The sequence below is a fragment of the Pterocles gutturalis genome, unplaced genomic scaffold (assembly GCF_000699245.1).
Source record: "Pterocles gutturalis isolate BGI_N339 unplaced genomic scaffold, ASM69924v1 scaffold19920, whole genome shotgun sequence".
NCBI classification, from domain to species: Eukaryota; Metazoa; Chordata; class Aves; order Pterocliformes; family Pteroclidae; genus Pterocles; species Pterocles gutturalis.
Genome location: NW_010146442.1, coordinates 11,034 through 18,773, shown reverse-complemented (window position 1 = coordinate 18,773; position 7,740 = coordinate 11,034).

The window sequence follows — 7,740 nt, the reverse complement described above, 5'->3', positions numbered from 1 at the left end:
GCATCTCCAGGCTCCTGGTCCTCACACTCCTGCCTGTCCCCAGGGCTCACCCTTCCTGGAGCACGGAGATCCAGGATTTCTCCATCTTGGCTCATACTTCCAAGCTACAGAAACCAGAAGGTGACAATCTACCTTCTAGCTGATATTTAGTTACAGAATTTTAAATGCATTCCCATCTTACTGAAACAAACTCCTCCTTCCCCCAGTGACATTTCTACTATGCAGAGGGTCTCTCATACTGAAAGCATGGGTGCACCCCACGTGCTGCCCCAAATCTGATGCAGCCTGAGGCCACTTGGGAGACAACATAGTAATTAAATAATGAAAAAAGTGTGTTCAGTTCAAAGGAGCTCATGCTTCTGGCAGCTGAAGTTGGCTCAGACACATCACCGAGTTATGGGTGATGTGAGGTTTCCACATCCCAAATCTGTGATGAATACAGTGTGTCGAGGCCAGACCCCCCTCTTCCACTAGAGGCTAAAACCAACTGTTACAGGTACACACATGGTTTGGTCATCAGCTGGTGAAAATCACAGAATCACAGGAGGGTTTGGGTTGAAGGGACCTTAAAGCCTACCCAGTGCCACCCCCTGCCATGGGCAGGGACACCTCCCACCAGCCCAGGTTGCCCAAAGCCTCATCCAGCCTGGCCTTGAACCCCTCCAGGGATGGGGCATCCACAGCTTCTCTGGGCACCCTGGGCCACTGCCTCACCCCCCGCACAGGAAAACATTTCTTCCTCACATCTCATCTCCATCTCCCCTCTTCCAGCTTCAAACCCTCACCCCTCGTCCTGTCCCTCCACCCCCTGATCCAGAGTGCCTCCACAGCTCTCTAGGCACTTCTGCTGAAGACCCACCAACCATGACCAGAATCACTCCCCACCACCCTCCCGTGATGGGGGTCATGACGAGGAACACAACCCCACAGCTGGGACCCCCCATGACAAAGCCCTGCCTTGCCTTTGCCTTCCCCACCCGTAACCAGGCTCCTCTCCCTCCCAGGGATGTCAGATGGATGTCCATGTGTCTCGCTTTCTGCTCAAGCCCTGCATCTGCCCACCCATGGGGGTCCCATTTGAGGCTCTCCTCCCTGCCAACACCTCCCCAGCCCCCAACACACCCCAGTGCTGAGGGTGAAGCCAGCTTTCCCCACAGCCTTTGGCCATGTAGAGCATCCCCATCCAACCTCACCACCACTCAACAACACAGCACCGTAGCCGCGGGTTCAAACCCTCTCCCAAGCGCCCACCAACTCCTCCAACTTCAGTCCCAACCCTGTTATTCCCCCTTGACGCCCACTCCCACCAATCCCACCCGGCTCCATCGCTTTCCTTGGTGTTGGTCCCCTTCCAATGCTTCCAAGGAGATACCATATGCTGCTTCAGTAATTACCTGACAAGTTGGAGGAGAAAGCTTCTATTTAGTCTAACTTGTTGGGCAATGGGAACTGTTTTGTCGAAACATTTTCCATCCTGAATTTTTCTCCCCATTTTTGCACCTGCCCCAGGTCTGTTCAGCTCTGATTTAATTTTATTTCCCACAACCAGGTGCTGTGGCCAGGTCCATCCCTGTCCATCCATATCAAGCCAACAAAATATAGTCTGCAAACATCCATAAAAAGACTTAAAAGCAACAGGGTTTGTAATTTTAAACAGAAAAACCTGGCATGTAGCCAGTTGTAATCACGGATGAGGAGGAAAGCATTTTCTATGCCATAGAAAAAACTTTGGCTTTAAAACACACAGTTATTAATTTTCATCATCAATAACAACAAAAAGAACAAACTAAACAGCATTTTTTTTAGAAAAGCTGCCAAAAGCCAGGCAGCGTTCGTTGTTTTTCCTGCAAAAAACACACACAAGGATGAAACTGGCTTTGAAAAACTCTCACTCCTCTTAAAAATTAATTTTCTACAAAATAGCTGTTTTCCACTAAGAGAGAAAAAAAATAAAAGCCCAGCTACAAACCCTTTGATGGAATATTCCTGGACCAGTCCTCATTAGCCACATCTTAAACGTTTCCAGGCTCCGTGCTGGAGCTGAGAAGCGTTAGCGTGGGTTAAATATTTGCTGCAAGCACCAGGAAAAGAAAGGTCTCGTAGGACCCAGATGGTCTGGTTTCGGGTGCATTTGGCTTGTTCAAATTAATATCCCTGGGGCAGAGCAAACCCAAAAGGGCTTTGCAGCAAACCCTGGGTCTCAGGGCTGTCCCTCAGAGACGGGAGAGGTGCACCCAGGGGTGCAGACACCCCCAGAGACCCAGCCCAGCCGTGGTTTTGCCAGTTTTGGCAGTTTTAGCCTCATTTTGAATGGCTGCTTCTAGCGGTACCTCCTGGAGGCATGGGGCTGAGCGCCGGTCCAGGCTGTCGCTGCTGTTTTAAGCCTGTTTCTTGTAATCACCCATCAACAGGGGGAAAAAACCCTGGAAAACCCTTTGGTTGGCTTAGATGGCAGAAAAACTTCAAAAATAAATTCCAGTGAGTTGGGGTTTGGTTCCTATCTTTTGGTTCTTAAACTAATTTCATGATGTTGCCCCACCACAGCCCATCTCCAAGCCCACTTTTCAGAAGACGGTGCTTGTAAAATAATTTCTTAGCTCATCCCACCTTGGGAATGGAGCAAAAGCTCCTGGATAACTGCATTTTGAAATACATTAAGACACATTACTGTACACAGGACAGTGTTGCCAAAGAAATCCGGAGCTGCTCTTTTCACTGAAGGATTAGAGTAGCGTTAATTAAATTGGGGATTAATTCAGCATGTGCTTCAGGCTGGCTGTAGAGTATTCTATGTCGCAGATTGCACAGCCTTCTATTTCTGGTGTTGGCTTTCCATGACTTCATCAGGGCTTTTTGCTTAGAGCATCACTCGAAAAATCTTTATAAAGCTCCAGCTGACTGTACGCTCGGGTACGAGCTACAAAGTTCATCGCTGCGAACATGCAAGGAGCCGCAATTAAAAGAAGAAATGCTGCCAAAGGCACGGAGCTCCCCTTCTCCCGCCGCCTTATTATGTCCAAACTGATCTACTTCTCTTTAGCAATTAACATCTGAAGCTCTGCTCAGCACTAATTTATTGGGAATTGAAGATCCAGCCCGAGCCACAGGTCATTTCTAAGCTGGAGCCGTCACTTGCCAGCTCTGCCGGCGGCTCCATGGAAAATACTCCAGCTCCAAGAAAACCAAAGCAGATCCCACGTGGCTCAATCTGAGCAAAGCAGATGGTGTTTTCTTGGCTGGTTCACATCGTGACTGTATTAGGAGATGGCCTGAAGGTTTATTTTGGGTAATAAGACCAAAAGCAGAAGCACAGAGCTGGGAGGCTTGGGTTCTCCCCAGACCCTTGTTGTCCTTTGCCTCAGTTTCCCCATCTGTAAAATGGGAGCAATGTTGCTACTTAACTCGTCGGAAGAGTCACCAGTGTCTTTTCTACGCTCTGCAAGGCTCGATCGAACACCGCAGTGTATTACCGAGGTGCAAAGATGGGGACTATCCCATGGGGACAGCACCCTCAAGGGATACGGGCAGCACCAGGTGCAACATCTGGAAGGCGGCACAGATGTTCATCCCTGTGCCGGTGGCATTGCATCCCTGAAGGGTATGTCAAGACCATAGTTTCTTGTCTCCCTCGGGGAGAAAGGCTCCCTGGGAGCAGAGGGGGTGCAGTGGCAGCACAGACAAGCCCAGAAGATGCTGGGAGATGTCAAGATGCATCTCTAGATTTTACAGCATCCCTGGGCTGGCATCCCCAGCACCGGAGCCAAGCACCCCGAGTTGCTCTGGGTGTGCAAAATAGCATGGCCACATCCCCATCCCCACCAAACCAGTGACCCCCAAAATCCCTCCTGCATCCCTCCTGGATGCCTCCCGTTCAGCCCAGCAGAACGTGGGACCTGGCTGCGTGTCCTCAGATCACCCGCCGGGGTCTGTGCCCGCAGCTCAGCACCTCCTGACCGCGTCAGGCTCATCACACCAGTGGAGCAGCTGCAGCGGACCCAGTAGACGTGCTTTGTGGTCCTGGACTTGGGGAAGCCAACTGCTGCTTCAACCAGACTATGTCTGGGCAGAAATCTTCAACAAACACACAATATTCACGTTTGTCCTAGACAAAAATTTATAGATGGAAAAAAACCCAAACCCTAAATCGTCACGGAAGCATAACTATAAGAAAGCAACACTGGCAAGCTTACCATGAAAAAGACCTGGAATTATAAAGAAACCAGTTTAACGCCAGTGAAACCAGTTTCGCTCCCCTGTGCATGCTCTCATTTTGGTGGGAGCATCGCGTTTGGCTTCACTTAAAGTTGCTTGGTAACAGGATGCGGTGAAGCTGAAATAAGAGGATTCACACCAGAGTTTGGGGAGGTTTGGTCGCATCCGTTTGACAGGCGACTGAACCAACGCAACTTTCCCCACTAAAAACCAGTTGGTCAAATTTTTTTCCTGGGTGTTTTGCTATTACGAGCTGTGCTTTGGCTGCTGGTTTGGGAGCAATCAGGGATTCTGCATTTCTCCACAGATGAAAACGAGATGTCTACCACTGGCTCTGCCAGCTGCCAGGAAAAATCCCACGCGTCCCACTGGGATGCGGCAGGAGCGAGAGTTCCAGCGGGGCTGTGGACCCAGCCTGGTTGCTCACCTGCATTTAAAAGGGACAAATTAAATTTATAGAAGCTGCTGTGCCAGGGTGGCCAGGGGAGTGGGGAACCTGTTGCTGTCTTGTCCTTCTGGCCACACTTTGGAGGGATCCGGCTGATCCGAAGGACATGGCAGAGGCAGCACTGGCCCAAGGGAATGGGGATAACTTGATGCTGGAGAAGAGGAAAATGTCCCCAAAGAGGCTGGAGAAAAGCCCCCATGGGAGAAGAGGGGAAAAACCTCACCAACGCCCTTCCAGGAGGTGTCTGTGGTGTTTGGGGTGGAGGTGAGAGGATGGCAAGTCCTATGACCTACAGAGGACTGATGGAGACCACGCAACCCTTTATCTCAAGGACAAGTCCCTCGACCTTATCCCTTTCTGCTGGGAGCCCAAAGGGTAGGACATCATCAAGGTGGCCCTACCCATGGCAGGGGCTTGGAATTAGATGGTCTTTAAGGTCCCTTCCAACCCAAACCGTTCTGTGATTCTATCATCTCCAGTGCCGTTCCCCTTCACAACCCTTGGAGCACACCTTTTACTTTCTCTACAACGTGATCTCCTTGCCTGGAGGACTCATGTTCCATGCTGGGGTCTCGTGGACGCTGTGGTGACACCCCTGGGGTCCCTGCTGCTGCTGGAGGACTCTGCTGCTGAGAGCATCACAACAAACTCCAGGCAAGCCACGAGCCTAGCTCTGGACACTTAAAATCTATTTTCAGGCTTCTCCTGTCAGCAAAGGAGCAAGGCAGGCAGCTCCAGAGTGATTCATCCCATCCCAGGGAGATGTCTCCAGCAGGATGAGTCACGTCCAAGGTGTTGCAGCTTCCCTCCACGGAGCCAACTCCTTCATCTCCATAAGCAGCTACAACAGCATCCGATGAGCACAACCAAGCCCCAACGGGAAATTCAGGCGTTCCCTTTCCAGAGGTAAGGAACCGATACAGGGAACCAGCTTCTCGCTCTACAAACCCAACCCCATAGCTATAAAATCAAACCTTGCTGCTTCAAAGCGCTCCTGACAGCCTGCAACGGGGACTGCACGTCCCCCTGGTCCTCTCGAATCATCAGTGTTGGGATGAAACTGGGGAAAATGGTCGTTTCCTGGTGGCCCAACTCCTTTTCTCTCATGGAAATGGGAAGTGATCTGAGACCCCTCCAAACATCACCCAGGAACCGCACAACCCAGGCAGATCACAGAAACATAGAATATCCCAACTTGGAAGGGACCCACAAGGATCATTGAGTCCTGCTCGTTGCAGGACTACCTAAAACTAAATTATATGACTCAGAGCATTGTCCAGATGCTCCTTGAACTCTGACAGGCTTGGTGCCATCACCACTTCCCTGGGGAGCCTGTTCCGGTGACGGAGATGTGGCTCCAGCACGTCCGTGACAATCTCAAGGCTACTGGACGCTTTGGTGGCGATGGAGAGGACACGAGGAGCAGCGCAGAAGCACCACGTCACAAGCTCTGCTATAGTGACTCATCAGGTACTTCGTGCGCGAGGTTAAAGATTTATTCTGGGAAAAAAACCCCAAAAGCTCCACACCTGAAAGAGCTACCAAAGGCCACCAGCGCATGTCAAAGGCAAGCGAGGCAGCGGTATTAACTCAGAGGTGAATCAATCCTTCCTCTATCTCTTGGGATACAGTCAGAGTATTTCAGAGGGGGTTTATCTCCCTTATTTCTTTCTTTTTAATTAAACAATACCTTGGAAAACCTCATCTCCCTGTATTTGAAAGGAGAGAAAGAGGAGAGGAGAGGAGAGGAGAGGAGAGGAGAGGAGAGGAGAAGAAAAAAGCCTTCTACCCGCAGAGACTGCAGGAGGGAGACAGAAAGGCGGATCTGGGAAGGGCAGGAGATAGACCTTGTGTCCTTCTCTCTCCTCCCATGGCCCGAAGGCTGGGAAAGCAGCAGCGATGTCTCTGCCATCTAATCCCAAGGGATGAGGGCACAGAGCTGATGCTTTCAGCTGGCACTGCTGGGATTTAACCACTGGGTGATTCCTATAGTGTAAACTGGGATAATATAAATGGGGTAAAAACCCCAAAACACAGGCTAATGCCCCAGGACATAAGGCAATGATTACCCCTAGCTGGGACCCAAAGCTTTCCTACCAGCAATTCATTACTTAATCCCCAACAAAGCATTTATTTGCGCATCTTCTTAATTATCAGGTCACGGTGCTGGAAGAGGCAGGAGAAGGGACACGATGGATCTCCTTCACTACAGTAAGCAAGCCCGGAGCGGAGGATTTTGCCTGCTCACTCCATCCCAAGCTCTCTGTAAAGCGCAGCCGCAATTCATTACTCACCAAGTAACAGAAGGTGTTATAACAAACTACATTAAGCATATCTGCTATTTTTAGTTAAGCATATTGCATTTGCATACTAAATCTGAGGGGCCATATGTCTCAATGTATATTATTAAAAAGCTTCTTACATAATATACGGGACAAAAGAACCCGGCAGGTCTCCAGCAAGCCAAGCCCAGAGCTGTTAAAGAGGTTTTGCTGGACGGCAAGGAGCCAGCAAATGAATATTTCAGTTCCTTGCATCCCTTCTATTAAGCTTAAGCTTTAATCATTAAAGTGGGGAAACAAGTGTCTCGTAACCTGCTTTTACTGGCGGGGTCACGCCGGGGCAGGGAGGGTTGCTCCTGCCAGGTTATGCTGTTATCCCTTCCCACCTCAGCATCCTTTGGGAATCACACGTGGCAGGGAAGGGCGACCGCGGGAGGGAGGATAGGAAAAAATTATGGGGGTGGTTGGAGTCACCCTGGTATCTTCCCCATCCCTGGGAGCTGCTGCCAGAAATACGGAGCGAGGAAAGGACGAGATATTCCCTCTGGAAGGGAGCAATATTCCCTGCACCCAGAGCCGGGGGTGCCAGCCTCCTGGGCCACCCATCTGCCAGTTTTCCTTTCGGCAAGCTGCTGTCACCGCAGGAACAGAAATGATTCAAAAAAAAAAAATTCAATAAAAAGAAGAAAGGATACATTTTAAAGGCACAGAAGCAGCTCCTGCACATCCCTCCCTCCAGGAGCCTTGCTGCTTCCCCCAGAACATCTTGAAATATTAAAAGGTGGAAGAGCTGCTGCT